The sequence below is a fragment of the Tetrao urogallus genome (genome assembly GCF_951394365.1).
Source record: "Tetrao urogallus genome assembly, chromosome: 1".
NCBI lineage: Eukaryota > Metazoa > Chordata > Aves > Galliformes > Phasianidae > Tetrao > Tetrao urogallus.
The window spans coordinates 17312701-17332318 of NC_136813.1; positions in this window are offsets into that span (position 1 = coordinate 17312701).

Sequence of the window (19618 nt, forward strand, 5' to 3'; positions counted from 1 at the left end):
ACTTAACAGGTCAGGCACAACTGAACTGATCACATGGAGTGGTGTCCCAGAGGAGTCACTGCTGGGACTAATACTTATTAATACCTTCATCAGTGATATTGACAGTGGGGTCGAGAGCACCCTTAGCAACTTTGCTAATGACACCAAGCTTTGGGGTGTGATCAACACACCAGAGGGACGGGATGCCATCCAGAGGGACCTAGATAGGTTTGAGCAGTGGACCCTAGAGAAAATAATGAGGTTCAATAAATCCAAGTGCAAGGTCTTGCACCTGGGTCAAAACCATCCTCACTGCCAATACAAGCTGGGGGATGAAAGGACTGAGCGCAGCCCTGCCAAAAAGACCTGGGGGTACTGGTGAATGGGAAGCTGGATGTGAGCTAGCAACATGATCTTGGAGCCCAGAAAGCCAACTGCGTCCTGGGCAGCATCCAAAGAAGCACAGCCAACAAGGCAAGGAAGTGATCCTGCCCCTCTACTAGGCACTGATGAGACATCACCTGGAGTACTTTTATAATGAGGGTGGTGAGGCTCTGCAACAGGTTGTCCAGAGATGTGGCGGATGCTCCATCCCTTGACACTTTCAAGGTGAGGTTGGATCAGGCCCTGGGCAACCTGATCAAGCTGTGCATGTCTGTGTTCATTGCAGGGGAGTTGGACTAGATGACATTCAAAGGTCTCTTTCATCTCTAAGGATTCTATGATTCTATGATTCTAACTCAAGCTTCATGATCTCCATGAGACCCTACCCAAAGAGGTAAGAAGCATATCTGCCAATACACAGAAGGTCACCACAGAAATCCCACGGAGTATCTTCCATCTCCTATTGCATGTAGGTTTCAGAGATAGGGTGCTGCAATCAGCCAGTGACAGCATCATTCTGGCTGTTCTGTTGGGCTTGTTAATATTACCTAGGAGTTTTCATTCAACCAACACAATTGATTATCGGTAGCTGGTGAATGCCTCTCATCTAATGCCTGCTCAGTGCTTGGCAATAGCCCACCCCACCAAAGCCACGCTGGGCCACAGCTGCTCCTGCTGAACCTTGGGCTAACACACAAAATGCTCCCTTACCCCAGTGCCTTCTTGTCACATCTCCTCTCCAGCACCACCAACTGAGTGGGAAGATGTTGGGCAACACAGGAGTCACACAGGACCGTCACACCCTCTGCTTTACCCAGTTTGGTGTGATGATGTCAATTTCTATAGGAGCAGGAAGGCCTGTGGAACACCCGTGGATCCTGAAGGATGCAATCTCCATTTTTTTCTGCTGCTCTGGCTGCATGTCTGTGTGGTAATCTGTGTGGTAATATGCAACAGAGCTGACTCAGGCTGTGGGAAGACTTCTTATCTCCTGGCACTTACAGGTCTGTATGTTGGACACACTCAGGTTACAGGAGAACCTCTCTCCTTGTCATTCAGCAATCTGGTTTGCCCCCAGGAGAGGACCCCCACCACTGATCCCACCCAGCTCAGCGATGGGTGGGCTTCTGCACTCTTTGTCCTGCCCACAGGACCACATCCCCTTTGCAGTACACACCGACTTATCACCTCTGGACTGTTGTGTGGCAGTTTGTATGGCTGGCAATAACGGGCCTCCTATGCCCTCCTAGTGTGGGGTCTTCCTGCCTCGCTGCATATAGCAAAGAAGTGAGGGGACCCTTTGCAAACTATTTTCTGCTCTGCCTTTCTCTGTCCCATGCAGCAAAATATTTTCTCCCACCATGTTCAGGATTTCTCATGTATGAGGATGAGGAAAGATTCGTCTCTTACCCATGCAACCAGATTTGCTTCGGTTGTAGATTTTTCTCCACCCAGTAAGAACAGAGCCAGGAGCTGACACTTGTTTGGAACTTATTGGGTTCAGCTCCACCATGCAAGATTTTCAGCTGCTCATCTCAGAGGGAGCTGGTGAGTTGGGCAAGAGGGAAGACAACAGACTGAACATGTGTCTCCAACAAAAGATATTAAGTGAAATCCATACGAAAGCCAAAGGATTGGCAGACCCAAAGACATGTTAGGTTATGGTCTGGTATGCAGGAGCACAGATTAGAAAAAAGGGAAGGGTGGATATGAAATGGGACAGGCAACCACCACCAGCTGAACCAAAATGGGCACTTAATAATGTGCAAAAGAGGTGACTCAGATTTTGATGCTGTCTTTTAATTTGGGATCAATGCCTATGTAGATTGCACGGCAGTGGGTAGGAGGAGTGGTGGGAGGACATAGGTGACATTGGAGCAGGATAATTATTTACGTTTGGTGCCAAGCCAAAAGTCACTTTGCAGAAAGATCTTAAATGCAAGTTTAACAGAACAACTCAGATACAGAAAAGAGAAGGGAAAGTTGGATCAATGTGTAAAGGGTGACTCACACCTTGCTTGCACTTCTCCATTTTTGTGTGTGTTACCTTGAAATTAAGTAAGCAAATCAGCAGTTGTTTTAACTGGGGCAGGTGGATTCAGCTGTTGAGAAACTGGCGGTCTCCTGCGCAGAAGGAAAATGTAAATAATCCCCATGGGGAGTTTCTGCGGGCAGCATTTGGCCACACTCACCCACCTCTGTTCTCATGTTTCCTTGCTCTCCCAGTAAAAGATGGAGCCACAAAAGCAAACCCTTTGATGGGTTATTTCCTCTGTGCCACAGGGCTAATGCGTTACCCCAGCATGCTTGGGATATGAAAGGGAAGCCACAGTGCCCAGGAAGCCTTTTAACTCCTTGCAATTATACATGTTTCTGTTTAACTTCTAGAATTCCAGTTCCCTCAGGGGAAACTGCTGCTTCTTCTACCACCCGATGTGAGCGCAGAGCTGTTATTACTGGCACTCCCTTCCCAAGGATTTTTCTTGGTTCAAGAAACTCTAGTAAACTCTGAAATTTAAAGGGGAAATCTCAGTCCTCTGTTGTATGAGAGCAGAAGAGCTCTCCATTCTGGTACCTTTTCCATCACCAGAGCCCTGAGCTCCAGGGATTCCCTCTTTCTCTGTTACTTCACATAGATCTCAGTTTACCGTAAAGTAATTGCACCAACGGGAAAATGAAAGTCACTGCCTACCTGTATACCATAAATCAGTGACAGCAGAGAAAATGCTGGAGGTAAGTGATCACTCTTCCCCTGCCTTCACAAGACAGAAGTCCCATGCATTAAATCCGCATTTCAAATGCAAGAAGGAAGGAGAGCTGTGAGAATGTCATGGGGTTTCAGTCTGTCCAGGTTCTTCTGTGGTGCTTCCTGGCATGGCCTACCTCCTAGGACCAGTAATACCTGGGCTGCTGCACCCAGCTGAGGTCTCACCCCAGGAGGGACACAGCTTTCTCCTCTACAGAGGGAAGCAGGGCCATGACTTGCATGGGCACTTGCTGGATCAGCGGCAGGACCAAAGCCCGTGTGCTGTGCTGACCATGCCACCAGTTGATCAGGGGTAGAAGATGTTTCCTCATCTTGCATATTTGCTACTAGGAGTCCAGCTACCAAGCAGTGCCCAAGATCTCCCATCTGCTGTCCCCAGAGGAACTTGTTCTATTTGTCTTCTAATTTTTGTAAATGTTAGCCCTGAAAACTGCCTTTCTGAAGTGGACAAAATTCAGATGCAGCCCAAACTCCAAATTACCCTAATTTCCCCATCACTGAAGGCTCTCAGGCCCTTTGTGTCTCCAAGTCAATCTCATCTGCATGGAGTAATGCCTGTGGAAGAGACAGATTTGGACCTTTGCATTTTGCATGCCTCCATGGCTTTGTCATTACACTTCTCCTCCTCATTGACCCTGTCATGAACATGAACCAGGTCTTCCAAACCCTCTTGGGAAATCAGACATCCGCTCGTCTTCCCCGCTCGATTTCCTCACCCAATCCCAGAGAACAAGGCTTCCCCAGGGCTTCTCATCTGAGGCCCCCCTGCATAAGTCTGGTTTCTCAAGAAGAAAAGCTTGAGCTACTCAAGTCTCACCTTGATTCGACCTCATCCCTCTTTGCAATGCTAGGGAAATACTTCCAACTTGGCTTTAGCTAGCTAAGGGCTGCTGGCATAGAGCAACATGTATTTACCTACTCGCAGGCTGCTCCAGAACACTGGCAGTGCTCAGCCACAGCTTGGGTCCTGCAGACTGTGATGTCCCTGGGTAAAACCTTGTGCAGAGGACCCAGTTCCCTGCGGGCCCAGTAGAAATTGCTCAGGAGTTGAAAGGGTAATAATACACAGCAGAAGTGCACAGGCTGGTTTGAGGAGGTAGCGAAGGGACTTAATGAAAAAAAAACAAAAAATCCTAACAAGCATGGGATACTAATTTTAAGAAGTAATTCACATATTACATATTGCTTAAGGGCAAAATTCATGCTGCCTAACATACTTTCCCAAGTTTGCAAAGCATGCCCTTTGCGATACAATAAGTAGGTATGCTTTAACACTTTCTGTGTCCGAGAAACTGTGTAACACATGCCACATCAGATGTTTGCAAGGGAATGACATGTTTTCAGAATGACATTTTGGTATGGTAAAGAAGACCCCTGATGAGACCTCTTCCTGATCTCCCTCCCTGAAGAGTCTGGGCTGCCATACAACCACCCTGAGCAGAAAGGTGGAGAAGGTGCTCATTAACCCCTTCATTAAGTGCTGAGGTGGCAGTCACAAGGCAGGGTGTGTCCAGAAGTGACAAACAAGAAACTTTGGGAAGAAAAAAAACCACACACACACACACAAAAACAGACCCTAAATCCCATTTGAATTCCACAGGGCTATGTTCAGTATCAACAGCAGCAGCATTGAGCTTTGGTGCAGCTTTCCATTTCCGGAGTTCAGAGAAGCCCAAAGAGATTAACCATCCAAATTTACCCTAGGGGAAGTAGAATTTTGTGTTTTAGAGCTCAGGAACACTGGGCAAGGAGAATGTAACCAGAGAATCCTAAGCTCACACAGTTGTCATCACAGGACCAGGTGACATGCATGTTCACCAACAGGGATGGCAATGGACGGTGGTCTTCTAAGCCATCCTCCATATCCTCCTCAAGCTCCCACCAAGACATGGGAGGGCAGTTGATATCAGCTGCCCCCAAAGAGTTTGGTAGAACGGCATCAGTCGCTGAGATGCTCTGCCCAAAATCCTGGCCACAGTAGTAGCATAGATCTTGTTTTCTTGTAAAGAGACTAACAGGCGCTGAGGAAGGGGTGTTCTTTGATCTGATGGGGTGGTGTTTGGGGCTGGGCACCTGCACACAGGGCACCTCAAGTGTGCGGTAACACCTCCATGCAGTGATCTGTCCCCAGATCTCAGCCCTCTGCTGTTGTTCGGAGGTGAAGCAAAATCCCATAAGAGGAAACTCTGAGAAAGAATTAGTGGATGGTTACTTAAAAATAATAAAAAGAGGCAAAGCAGAAACATTGTCCAGACCTGGACCGGCTCTTTGAAAGTTTAATTCTCTCAGGTTCCACACCAGCAGCTTCCTTCAACATAAACAAGAGCTGAATGTTTGGCAGAAGAAAGAAACAAAAACCCTACTGGTCAAATTACCATACAGACAAGAAGACAAAGAGTACGTTGCATGAGATGGCTTCACATATAGAACTGCCAGTGTGCGAGAGCAAAACATTCATTTTATAGCAAACAGCGGTACATACTTCGAAAAACATTGAGTTTCCACTTTCAGTTCTCTTATCCTTCCTCATTTTTTCCCCCCTAAGTTGCATGTTGGTAAATATTCTCCCTGTTGCTCTGATAACCGTATCTGATTACAGAGATTTGTAGCGTAACCGATGATGAAAGATGACCTGAGGGACACTGGAGTGCTTATGCTACAGGGGTGTGGACTTAAACCGCTGAACTATGCTGGCTGTGTGACTGGAGCCGTCCTACCTGTAGGTTATGTCAAGCCAGGAACATGCTCACTGCTTGCACAGGGAATCAGAACAAACTGAAATCTCTTGTAGTGGTTAGAAACCACGAGATGGCATGATATGGGGCTGAACCTGCAGGTGGGGAATGCAGCAAGGTGCTGAGCCCACCAGCACCTTCCCCAGCACAAAAGCTGCCAGTCACACTCTACCATGATGGCATGGCCCCAGCAGCAGTAGCACCAGGGCAGCTTTGTCATCTGCAGTGAAGGGACACCTTAGTGGGGACAAGGCAGGACAAGAAAAGTATCTGAGAGCCTGTGAATGGAAGTCTTTCCTTCTATTTCACACCATGAGAGGGCAGTTTGCAGGATATTTACAAATGTTGGTGGGTGATGGATTTCCTTTGTGAAAATTCAGAGCTGTTGGTCAGCTGGAGAGAGTGAAGATCTTTGTGAAGAACACAGCCAATGGATGTCAAATCTAAACCAGCTACCCACAGTCCTGACTTGGCTCTCCACCAGTCATAACAGTGTCATAAAACTACTGCTGTTCTTCCCCAGATTTCTGGACCCATTCTTAGGGCCATGACAAATTACTTGACCCCTCACAGCAAGGCCTTTGCCTAGTGTTTGTGCAATGGTGGATGTGAGCAGGGAGGGAAATGCAAAATGCATGGCCAAGGAAGATTGGGGAGTGAGGGCGACCCAGAGCCCAGGCCTGGCTTTACTGCATGCTGGCTGCAAGAGCTGGGCACCAAATTTCAGAGAGGAGAAGGAGGCTGGAACCACTCATCATCCACTCCCTGCCCTCCACCCACTCTGCTCACTGGGACAAGGCTGGAAATGGCAGTGTGCAAGAGTGAGGGCAATAGGTCCAGCCAGCATGCAAGGGTTCTCTTTGGGGACACCCCCATGCTCAGCTTGCATCACTGTGATCACCAAGGATGCCTAGCTGGGAGGGGAGAGGTGTTGTCATAGCTCCTTTAACACAGAAACTGATGTGCTTTAATGGATGCTGAAATCTCTGGATGAGTTCATAGGAGTGTGGGTCCCAGTCTGGATATGGCACTTTGCAGACCTTGAGGAAGTGAGGAGGAGAGCACAGGGGTCATGGGTAATGCAGCCCAACGGGTGCAAAAGGGAAAACTGGGGAAAGGTAGCTCTTTTAGAAAAGAATGCTGGAAGCAAAGATGGAAACAACCCTCTAAGCATAAAGCCTTCTTAGGGAGGTGATAATTTGATATTAACTGTGGAGACAAAGACATGAAGAAATCAGTTTTCCTTCTGCAACAAGGCGTGTTTTGTCTGGCTGCTGGGGAACGTCTCCAAAATGCAGAAGGCGTGGAGCGTGGGGAGAGGCTGGAGGCTGCTTTTCCACAGAAACCCTCCTGAGCACTCACATAACCCTGCTGCAATGTCTTCCTCTGGCCACAGGCCACAGCCCTGTGCTGCCCATGGCTGACTGCAGTGGGGCATTGCGGCACGAGGCCTGAGGTCAGCAGTGCTCAGGTCCCTGCCTGCTTCGTGTGGTGTCACCCATCCACTGCACAGTTGTTGGCAGAAGCTGTGACTTGGCTTGAACAAGTGCTTGATAAGATCCATGAAGCTAAGCGAGGATTACTGCTCTATAAGAAAGTGTTGAGCACTAAGTATGCCTCGCTTTCTGTCATCTAAATCATATCAATTCTCTAAGCATCACTCATAACACTTCTGGCGCCAGCCATTTCCATCTACTTATAGGCAATGCTAAATGAGATGCTGCTGTAATTTTGCTGAGCCAGACAGAGATAATACCCAGGGAAACAGTTCAGGTTTGTAAAAAAAAAAAATCATGGTGTAGGTTGCTAAGTGATAAACATTCACTGAGCCCAACTATTTACAAAAAAGGAAGTGATTAATTCAGGACATTCTTTACGTATCACCTCTATAATTTCCATCTGTAGCCCATGATGTACCTGTATCTCACAGCCTGCTCTCTTTATTTGTTTTACCACCAATTTTAATCTGTGGGGTATTTTCAAGTTTACCCATCCAACACACCCAGCCCTCTGCTTGCTGCAGTTGCCCTCAGTCCAAGGAGGGATGCCCATGGGCCCATTGCGCTGGGTTTGGGGCACGTAGGCACTTAGACACCAAAGAAACGTTCTGAGGAACAGTTTCAGCACCAGGTGAATCCAGCACCCACGGCTGAGCCATGTCTCTGTTTGCCACCACCCATGCAGGAACTGGTGGTGCCATTTGTAGCTCCTGCTCACGGGGTATTTGTGTGTTCTTTGCAAGCTCCTGCTGCTGCATGACAATATTTTGTCCTTTCCTTAGATGAAGTACTTGTGGATGAGACAGCTGTAAATCCCTGATGTTTTCAGGGTAACAGAGTGTTGTCACTAATTCAAATGTGAGTACTATTCATGCAATGCATCTGTCAAGGAATCTACAGTGGGAATACCTCTCCCAGTCCCCAAACGCTAAATCCTTGCTCAAGAAAATCATGAAAGTGAAGGAGCTCCACATCTCCTTGACTGCTGTTAGTGCTTGACCTCAATCGGTGGCTCCAGTGGAATTTCCCAATTCCTAGAGAACTGCAGTCATCTCTGTGAATTTTTTTGCTACAAGGTTGCCATTGGAGTGTCTGTATGATTTATTACTTGTCCTGCAAGTGTTTTGTCCTGAAGCAAATGCCTTCAGCAAGGAATGAGCATGGCCTGCTGTCCTCCAGCTCCCGTCTGTTGGCAGTGACAACCTGTCCAAACTCACTGTGCCTTTGAGCTGATGTAAATCCAGTGACAGCTGCTCTCACCAATGCTTACAATACTGACTCCTGTTTTATCTCTAAAGAAGTCTTGAGATCACCCTCTACAAAGTCAGGAAAAGGCAGTGGAACCTGCTGGTTGGTTTCTCTCCGTGCTCTGTCTGCTTTTGGAGATAATTTCTGATGTTTCAGTAGCCTTCTCCTGCTATTTGTACAGCTGTGGCCTGCTCTATTTTATTCTCCTGTCAATTATGACTCCAGAAGTAGCAAATCCCTCAACTTTTCTATTTGTTTCATCTATCTTAGAGTTACTGTGCATGTGCTACAGAGCACTAAGAGCCAAGAGCAGGTGGATGCTTATGCCTACTGTCATTGTCCCACATCCTCCTATCTTGACCTATTTCCCATTTCCTTTTTGCCTTCTCCTTTCTAAAAGGTATGAGTATCCACTCTTGGTGATTTCTTCATTACTTTGTGCAATGGCCATGTTTCAGCTTTGGCTTATTCATACTTTTCCTGTAACAGTTTTGTTTTACTGCTGTGTAGCTTTAACATATTTGCTTACAGCTTTCTGTGATGTCCGCTCTGTCTAAGATCACTTCCTTGAGTACTTGCCCTCTGGTTTACCATGAGCCTTTCTTCTTATAGACACTCAAAATGCTTTCAAATACCTCTTTTGAAACCACCTTCTACAAGCTGATCCCTACTTACTGTGATCAAGTGTCACCTCATCTTTTTCTTGGTCTTCCTCTTAGTCTCTTTGTTAGATAAACTAATTGTTAGCTGCATGAGCACTGGGTGTGTGCTTGAATTAAGCATTAGGCAATGCTTTAATTGTTTTTAATTTGCATGTTTATGGTGATGAAGTGTTTCTGATTTGTGCTAACTATGCCTGCATCATCTCTAAGATACGTATCTAAACCTTCCCTAAAAGACCTCAAAAACCTTTGCAACTGCTCTAAATGGTTTGTTCGGTTGCTAATATTTCTTCTTCCCAAGCTGTGAATCAAACTCTCTTAATGCTTTTATTTTCACCTCAGATCAACTTTGTGCAATCTTGTAAAAGCTTAAAAAACATCTAAATTATGTTATAAGCAGCGAGTCCAAGAGTGTACGAAGAACACTGACGGCCAGTTATTAATTAGAAGGAAATAGATGATCAGCCAAAATGATGGACAGCAGAAGGAGATGTGGAGGCATGAGTAGCAGGTGATAGACCTGTTTGGTTTTTTGCTCAACCAGTCAGGCTTTACCAGCTTCCCATGCTCTGGGTGAGACTGTGAAACTCCTTCCACAGGGAGATACACCGAATGGGGAGAAATGCAAAGATGCAGCTGAGCAGTGGGTGGGCAGTTGGAAGGAAGGGGGAACTAAGGGACACACATCCATGCATGGATTTGGGAGGGAAAAGTGTGAGGATGGTGTGGAAGGGCAGGAACTGTGTAAGGCTGCAGATGGAAATGACAAAAACCCCCCAAACCAACCAGAGCGGCCCAGGACTGTTTCCCATTCCCAGTCAGAGGGGGAAGATGATCTGAGGATCTGAGACCTGAGGATGACTACACGTCATGACATGCCTTCCTCTATCCTGACATGCTCCAGGCTGTTGTGTTGTTTCTTAGCTTATTGCCAAAGGTGAAAACACACTGTCATAAAATTTGCTCTAATATATCTGCCTTAATTAAGTTGTCTTGCAGTTTAGTTGTGGAGACGATACTTTCTCCACCCAGCTTCTGTGGTTTTCCCTGGCACGCGAACAGGGGATTTTGACCAGGATTGGAGGACGCTGCTCTGATTTGCAGCTGTAACTGGTCCCATGCCCAGACTGAGAACAAAACTCTTTAAAAGGAGAAGTATATATTAGGAGCTGCATAGTTCTAAACAAAAGTGGAAAAGAAAGGAAAAGAGGAATAGGTGTTGTGGATTTGATAAAAACGGTTTTCTCAAGGGTTGGGGGATATCACAGAGCATACGGTAAAAACCATGAGGAAATAATAGTTGAAGTAACAAAAGAGGTTAAGATTCCCTAAGGAAGGGTTGTGTTTGGAAGGACTGTGCTGGCTGAATAGGAAATCACAGAATCATTAATGTTGGAAAAGACCTCTTAGATAAACCAGTCCAACCACCAGCATATCCCCATCATGTCCACTAACCATGTCCATCAGTACCACATTTCCATGTTCCTTGAATACCTCCAGGGATGGTGGGCCCTAGGAGCCCAAATGGGCCAAGACTTCAGCTGGAAGAGGAATAGGCTGGAGAGGGACACCAGCAAGTTCAAAGAAAAATAGTGAATGCAGAATTGTTCTTTAAATTCCACACTATAAGAACGAAGGAACACTGAGCTCTGTGGCAGGGGGACAGTTCAAAATATTTCACAGAGCTCAGTGAAATTACAGAAGTTCAAAGCCGTGGGAAGCTGATAAGGTGGAGCACTGGTGGATTCAAACAGGGATGAGCAAAACTCTGGGATAAGAAGTAGTTCACCAATGCTCTCAGCAGCCACCAAGTCAACAGGTAAGTGCTGAGTCAGCCATGAAAAAGGGAGTAGCTTAATCTCAGAACGTATCAGAAGATAAAATCGGAGCAGCCAAACATTACTGTCAACAGAGAGGATTAGGAGAAGACTCTGACTGCTCACCTCCTGTAGTACACTGAGCTCCTGCAGGAGGAACCTGAGTCAGAGAGTTGCTACCAACAGGCACCTGAGCTGCTCTTGGGGAACTGTAGTGTGCTGCCAGGAAAGATCAAAAAGTTGCCCTGGAGACGTCAGCAGAGATTATGCAGGGCCCATATGGCCAGGGGTCTGCGTTTGGATCCCATGTATTGAGTGAAAAAAGAGAATCAGTAATGACCACAGACTCAGTTTCCTGCAGACACTGGAGTAGGAGGCTGGCACAACATCAGGGCAGCAGTTAATTCTTGTATGTAGTTTTGAAACTAAAGACGATGCTCTAAGAAGCTGAGAAATACAAATAATAAAGAAAAAGGTCATCAGAACCCCCCCCCCCTCTACTCTGCCCTGGTGAGGCCTCACCTGGAGTATGCGTCCAGTTCTGGGCTCCCCAGTACAAAAAAGACAAGGATCTCTTGGAAAGTGGAGGGCCACGAAGATGGTGAAGGGCCTGGAGCATCTCTCCTATGGAGAAAGGCTGAGTGAACTGGGTCTGTTCAGCCTTGAGAAAAGAAGACTGAGAGGGGACCTGATCCAGGTCTATAAATATCTGAGGTGTGGGGGGCAGAATGGCGAGGCCAGACTGTTTTCAGTGGTGAGTGGAGACAGGACAAGGGGAAACGGCCGGAAACTGCAGCATAGGAAGTTCCGCACAAATGTGCGCAAGAACTTCTTTACAGTGAGGTGACGGAGCACTGGAACAGGCTGCCCAGGGAGGTGGTGGAGTCTCCTTCTCTGGAGATGTTCAAGACCTGCCTGGATGCCTACCTGTGCGACCTGGTGTAGGGAACCTGCTTTGGCAGGGGGGTTGGACTCGATGATCTCTGGAGGTCCCTTCCAACCCCTACAGTTCTGTGATTCTGTGATTCTGTGAAGAGAGCAGTGTGAAAGCAGGGCTGTGTGATAAAGGATGACAATTGAAGGGAAGGTTTGAAAAAAAAGGAAGAAGAAGATATAAAAAGAAGTGCACTATATAAGCTCTATATAAGTGCACTATGTAAGTTCTTTACAGAGAGAGTGGAGAGGTGCTGGAACAGGCTGCCCAGAGAGGTTGTGGATGCCCCGTCCCTGGAGGTGTTCAAGGCCACATTGGATGGGGCCCTGGGCAGCCTGGTCTGGTATTAAATGGGGAGGTTGGTGGCCCTGCATGTGGCAGGGGGTTGGAGATTCATGATCCTTGAGGTCCCTTCCAACCATGGCCATTCTGTGATTCTGTGTGATTCTGTGATATAAGGATGAGGGTACATTAACTCAAATATCATGGGAAGGACCACATATTAAAAAAGATTTGGAAAACACATAGTCTTCTTTTGCCCAAATAAACTTTGTGAGAAAATGTACCCAAGGAGGAGGATCCATGAGATGCAACCAGAATAATGCGCATCAATCATTCCGCATTGTGAATGAACTTACTCTGTGTTCCCAAAAGTGAGACAGCAATGGTCTTAATGATAATCTATCCACGCTACCAATGGCAACTGAGCTTTACGCAGTTCTGGTCTTTCTGCTTTCATATTATACTATTAAATCTATTAAACTTGTAAACAAGATGATCATATATTGTTCTGGAAATCTCTCAACACTGCCTTAATTAGGCAACTTCCAAATTATCACTGTCTTTTATGCCACATAACCCACAAACCATGATTATGGTCATATCTGGTCTTTCTTGTAGGCTTTAATTAACAGTGGTGATCGCTTGTGCCTTTTAATTATGACAGCCCAAGTTTCTGAGCCTTTGATATGACCATCTGAGAAGGTCCTACAACTACACATTTTGGCAAACTAGCCAAATGCTCCAGATAAGATGAATATTCATTCTACAGCATGTTCTTAAGCTTTCCTCACTCAGAAATAGTGCCATCATATGGGTGGCAGCTGGGGTAACCTGCATCAGAGAAAGTCAGAAATGTTGCAGCAGGGATCATAGAAGAGAGAACTTGGAAAAGAGCAGTACTAGGACAGACTGACATCACTTGGTTTTGTAGGTAAACTATCTTAGTAGGAAAAAAATTGATGTTAGTCTGGAAGACAGGATGATGTAGACAAACTATTAACATTCATTCTGTGCTATGCAAAAGGCTTCTCAAGAGCTGGTTTGGATAGATTGGGCTGCTTAAACATTGTCAAGCAAAACTGTTACCATAAGAACAGGACAGAAAGTCCAGCAGGACCCATCAGACCTAAGAAATGCAACAAAAATCAGGACTGTGGACACAGCCACTCATACTGGCTATCTACTGAACTGCCCTGCACCAGCACAGCCAGGCACCGGGGGCAAAAGGAAAGTCCTTTTGCTGACTTCCTACAAGCATATCATAGAATCGTAGCATATCCCAAGTTGGAAGGAACCCACAAGGATCATTGAGTCCAACCCCTGGCTCCACACTGGAACACCCAACATTCAAACCCTGTTTCTGTCCAAACTCTCCCTGATCTCCAGCACTGGAGCCGTGCCCGCTGCAGGCTGTTCCATGCCCACCGCCCTCTGGCGCAGACCCTTTCCCTCGCCCCCAGCTGCCCTCCCCTGACACAGCTCCACGCTGTTGCCTCAGGCCCTCGGGCTCAGCGCTCCATGTGAGGAGATGTTGGCCACCATTCTTTGTAAAAGAGAAAACCAAAAGTCGATGCAGGACATGCTTCTGGTCTGTAGAAGTGCACAGAGGTACTTCATGCTGCTCCATGAGCTCCTTACAATACAGCTCACACATGAGCACTGCCCTTTCAGTTAAACTGCTTTGTTATGCAGTTCTCCATTTCCACCACCCTGTACATTTGAAATGGCACGATTAAATGTTTCCATTTCTCTATGGGTTTGAAATGACACTGCTGAGTGGTATCGGAAAATCTCTCCGTGTCTCCGGGTGCTCTGGGATGCACAAAACTTGGTGCTTCTTTGTCTGCCTTCTTTGTATGGTATCAGGAATTGTCATTGCACATTAACATTTTCTCTATTATTACTAAGAACTCAGCAAGCATGATGCACCACGTAAAGTTTTTAGGAGAGCTTTGTAAGAAAATAAAACATTTGCAGTGAGTGGCACAGCAGGGAGAGAAACCGCACGGGAACTTCACTGTACCTGAAAATCACCAAGGCTTTCATTGAGGTAACTGCAGCAATGAAGCACAAAGGTAGATCATTCTCACTGCTAGTGCCAGCTTTAATTAATGGATAAACCGTTATTAGGCAAGAAAAAAAAAAAAAGAACCAGTTTCAACAGAGCTGTTCCCAGCACCTCCTAGCTGAGTGACAATGGCGTTCCTTCAGTCATGTCAGATCGCCAGCAAGGATTTTGCAGCCTCCTCACTGTCTTCTTGGACTGCACAAAATGCTCCCATTGTGTTGCTGCGGTGCATTATCTGTGTAAAGCAGTCCAAAAACAGGCAACTGTGGCTTCATCTGGAAAGTATGTACTGCTGTGCTATTGGAAAAACAAGCGCAAGACCTGATGTTAAAACACATCAGAAATGCAAAGGCAGGTTTTCACAATGGTTTAAATTACAGAGGTTTCTTAATGTCTTTTGGAAAACATCTCCTGTCCTTGTGCCAGCACGGAGTTGCTGGACTCCTATGGAGACTTTGGCCAGTGCACAGTACCCGTCACCCAGGTATAAGCTAAACACAATGAACGTCCCATCTGCGGCTGATTTATACGTTTATATAGATATGTATATTTATAAAACCTTGAGGGAAAAAAAAAAAAAACCCACTAAAAAACTGTATGAAGATCTTCTATATCCACATCCAGGTATGGGTTCTGGATCTTTCTGTGTTAGACAGCGCTTTACTCACAGGTAATACTGCAAATGCTGAGGAATGTGCAAACCTGTGGATAAATTCTCTGAATGTAATGTAAGGAATAAAGTAATGTGGTTTTCTTGCGAATGGTAAAACCCTAAGTGGTCTGATGCTAAGCAAAATTTCAGCATTCTGAATTCAGCCCTCACCAAAGCTCTCCTTTAGATTCACCCTGCTCCCATGAGAATGGCAGATGTTTTCCTCACAACCCCAGGACATCAAACCAGGGTTTGATGAGCAAAATCTGCTGGTCCCACCCAGCCGTGGCTCCCCTTGCTGGAAGCTCCTCAGAATGACAGAATATCCCAAGGTCTTTGCCTTTCTATTCATTTTGATTTGCAGTAGCCCACACCCATGTGCACACACAAAGCAGAGGACCCTGCTGGCAGCACAACCACATGCAGGATTTATGGAAGGGCAGCAGAACCTGAGCAGCCACAGCTACTTACCTTTGGTTAACAAGGACAAATTAACTTGTGAAACTTCTCGGAACTGTAGGCTACTGAAAACAAAAGACCACTTCATTTTCCCATTTCATTTTTCTACTGTCACTACTTTTTGCTTTGAAGCCTTCCAGACTCCTATCTTGTGTACCTCTGTTCCTGCTAGCTTACCACAGCTGCACATCTCCAGAGACCTTTTTGTAACTTTTGACACTATCAGCAGACAAAGGGAGAGCAACCAACGACGTCTTGCTGGACTTGTGCAGGGCTCTGACATGGTCCTGCACTGTATCTCTAAATTGGAGAGATACAGGTTTGAAGGGTGCACTACTCAGTGGACAAGGAATTGGTTGGGTGGTTGCAGACAGAGGGTTGTGGTCAATGGTTGTGATCTATGTCCAGGCAGAGGCCAGACACAAGTGGTGCCCCAGGGATCTGTCTTGGAACCAGCACTCTAGTATCTTTATTAATGACATGGACGATGGGATCAACTGCAAGTTTGCTGATGACACCAAGCTGAGCAGTGTGGTTAACACAATAAAAGGAAGGGATTCCATCCAAAGAGAGCTGCACGGGCGTGAAAAGTGGGCCCAAGTGAATTGAATGAGGTTTAACAGGACCAAGTGCAAAGGGCTGCACTGGGGTGAAGGCAATCTCATATATGTACAGACTGGGAGAATTCTTCCAACCCAAGCCATTCTACAAGCCCATAGACTCCATGTTGTGGCAATGTAACCCCGACCTGTAACTGTAGAAGCGCTTGATGCGTATCACATCTGCCTTTTGGAAACTCACAATTGCATCATTGTCTCAAACCAATATATATTTTTTAATTTTATCCTGCTTTTAGTTCAGCACTATCCTGCTTCCCAATTGAAACATGATTGATTTTTGTCCCAAAGATGTTGTCCATTGTGTTATCCTATCTCTTAATACCATCCCAATTTGATAATACAACAGGCACAAAATGGTCTCATGCTAACTTTCAAACTATCATCAGTACTCAAGAGAAGAATAACTACAGAAATAGCTTCTTGCTCCCATTTCACCACATGCAAACCACTTCCACAACATTCAGAAGAGTAGGAGGAGCTGGGTTTCCTCCAATGGACAGGTACAGGTGCAGGTATCTCCCTGTATCTGCCTTTTCTTCCTCATCTTACACAAAAGCACTGCTGTAATTTCCTAACAGTGTTAAATCAAAGGCTTTGATATGAGCACTTTGTACTGTACTTCAGAAAGAAGCAGTGAGGTTGTAAAACACACTGAACAAGAAAATGAATAAATAAGAAACGAAGAACACAGTGCAAGAAAGACAGTTTTTAAAAAAGTCATTATAGGTGTAATGACTAAACATAACACAGGGTTTAAAAAGAGGTGGTCACGTAAAAAACAAGCCCTGTGATGAATTCTTCCAAAATATCTCATGGTTTACCATAGAAGAATTGCTTGAACCTTGCTTCTTCAGCTGATAATCAAATAGAATACATATATGACAATAGCTGGAGCAGTTCTGCAACTTTCTGGGACTACTGGTGTTAAAAGTTCTCTTAACACACCAGGTGCAACCTATCACAGCAAGTCTATTGCATCTGAGGAAAAAATAATGGGATAAAAGGAGTAACATGAATTCGAAAGCAATTAAGCCAATTAATTTAACAGAATCAGGATTCATATCTCACAAGCAATTTGCTGACAAGTTGCTCCCCAGAAGGGATTCTTCCGCATCCAATTAGTAGACCAATTGCACAGACCTATCAGCAGTTCCTTGCAAATTATCAGCTAAATACTCTGGGAGTAGTCAGTGATGGATTGTAAGAAACCAAGAGTGAAAAGGAAAAAGAGGAGAGAGGACAGAGAGGAGGGAGAAGACAAGAACGAAGAGCTAAAATCAAGGGAGAAGAAAAAGGCTTTTAGCAGGACTAAGAACTGGGGTTCTGCATCCCAAAAAGCCGATTCAAACCCTGAGAGCAAACCTTGTGAAGAACTCCCACGGCATCCTTCTGCCTCTGCAAAGAGGTGGAATCTGCCCTGGGCAGCCCCAGGGAGGGGGGATGCTGCCAAACATGAATGCTGCATTTATCCCTCACTGGCTGCAGTGACCCTGGCACTGCTGGGGGGTCCAAATATTCTACAAGAAGTTCCTACAAAAAGTTGCACCAATGTAACGGCCTCTTGTTTAGCTTGCAAGGAAAATGCATGAAAAAAAATCCATTCAAACTATTCTGTCACTTAGAATTTAATTTAAGTTATAAAACCCTCAATATGTGATCATTTGAACTAATCAATATGCACTCTCTGGAATTAGCTGACTTAAGCCATAGCAACATTTGTGACATAACATAGGCCAAAATCAAAGGAAACTTGGAATCCAGATAGCTGAGGCTGGAAGGGAGCACAGTCTGTCCTCCTGCGGACTGGGAGGGATTCAATGTGCATAGGGTACAAGCTCTTGGAAGAGGAAAGCCAGGTCGACCTCAACTCAAATCAACTCTTCCTTATGTTTTCCAGTTGTTGCATTTATCAACTAATAATTTTGTGTGCTTCAAATCCCAAGCAAATGTCAGCTAAAACACATTTTTCTCCAAGCCTCTCCCTTGACCTGTAGCTGTGACCCCACGAGGGATGCGGTGCTCCAAGGCGAGCTCTGCGTGCACCTGACCCAGCGAGGGGCTGGGACACCACACACCATCGGTCTGGCACATTCCTGTGCCTTCCCAAAGCTTTGTCTCAGACAGAAAACCACTTCCTTGCAACAAGGGAATCTGCAGCCAGTGGTCACCACTCAAGAACCATAGGAGGGTGCATGTTGATTCTCACCATTTACTCCCACAACTTATTTTCCCAGGGCACTGGTTTCAGAACATGTAGATTCATTCTACCAGCGGAGTATCAGAAAGGATCACAGAATTTAGTACCTTTCTCATTAAAATCTTTTATTCATAAGCAATAATAAAAATGGAAGCAAATCTTTCAAGACACAATCAGGTTTTAAAATATCTCAGAATCAACACAAGTAATGTGAGCTAATTAATTATGACAATGCCATATGCTCTTAACGAAACAGGTTCGATCTTGAAAGTAATTGGAATCATCTACAGCCCAAAATACAAAAACATACATAATACGAGGAAATCATTCCCAAAATTAATTCACTATTGCTTAATAGGGCACCAGGTGTGGGTGCTGACCTCCCCAACTTCAGATGGTTAATGAGGATTGAGCCAGTCACTGTGGCAATGAAAAGCAATAGAAGAAACCTGACAATTTTAATTCAATTTTGGGATAGAACTGAGTTCAACATCCTCCTTTCTCTTCACAAATCATAAATTAATGTAGGACAATCTCAAGTCACCGTCACACCCCCATCCCATGCTGAACAGACAGATGTGCTCTCAGCCTACCACATGCATCAGGGAACGCAACTGATCTCAGGTCTCGCTCGCTGTGATTACACAGAGGCAGCACTGGTGTGTTCCTGCAGACATTCTTGCTGCTCAGCACCGTAACTAACGGAGCTGCAGTAACATGTTTCTGTGTCTGCACCTTCCGTAAAGAACAAGCCTTGAAATGCCCCTGAGCATTTCATTGAAACGAGTGCTTAACGTTTCAGAATCTGAGCTGTATCACAAGTTACATGACCTGCTGGCACAAAGTCAGAAATGCTAAACTCAAGCAGTGCGGGTGCAATGCACTGCTACAGGTTATTCTTATTATCTGCATAACAATAATGCCCCAACGTGCCAGCTAAGTTCAAAATCCAGCTGTATTACATGGTATGTACATTTGTAAGACAACCTTGACGTGGACTGAAGCATACCAGTGCAGCTGCCGGAGATACTGCTGCTTTCAGCTATACACTCCATCCTTACACAGCCACTGTGCCTCCTCCTAGAGGGAGGGACAGCAATAAGGCTAAAGTGCTACATCTAAGCCACTGCATCTTTCTCTCTCTGCAGCAGAGAAAAGTATCAGATACTTGGAGTCTACAGAGGAGTCCTAAGTAAACAATCATTGCTTCTGATAGCGACACAAGGAACACAGAGGTGATTTCCCAAGACAATTAAGAAGGTTGTAGAGTTGCTTGGGAAAGCCCAGACAAATCCATTATACTCTATAAACTCCC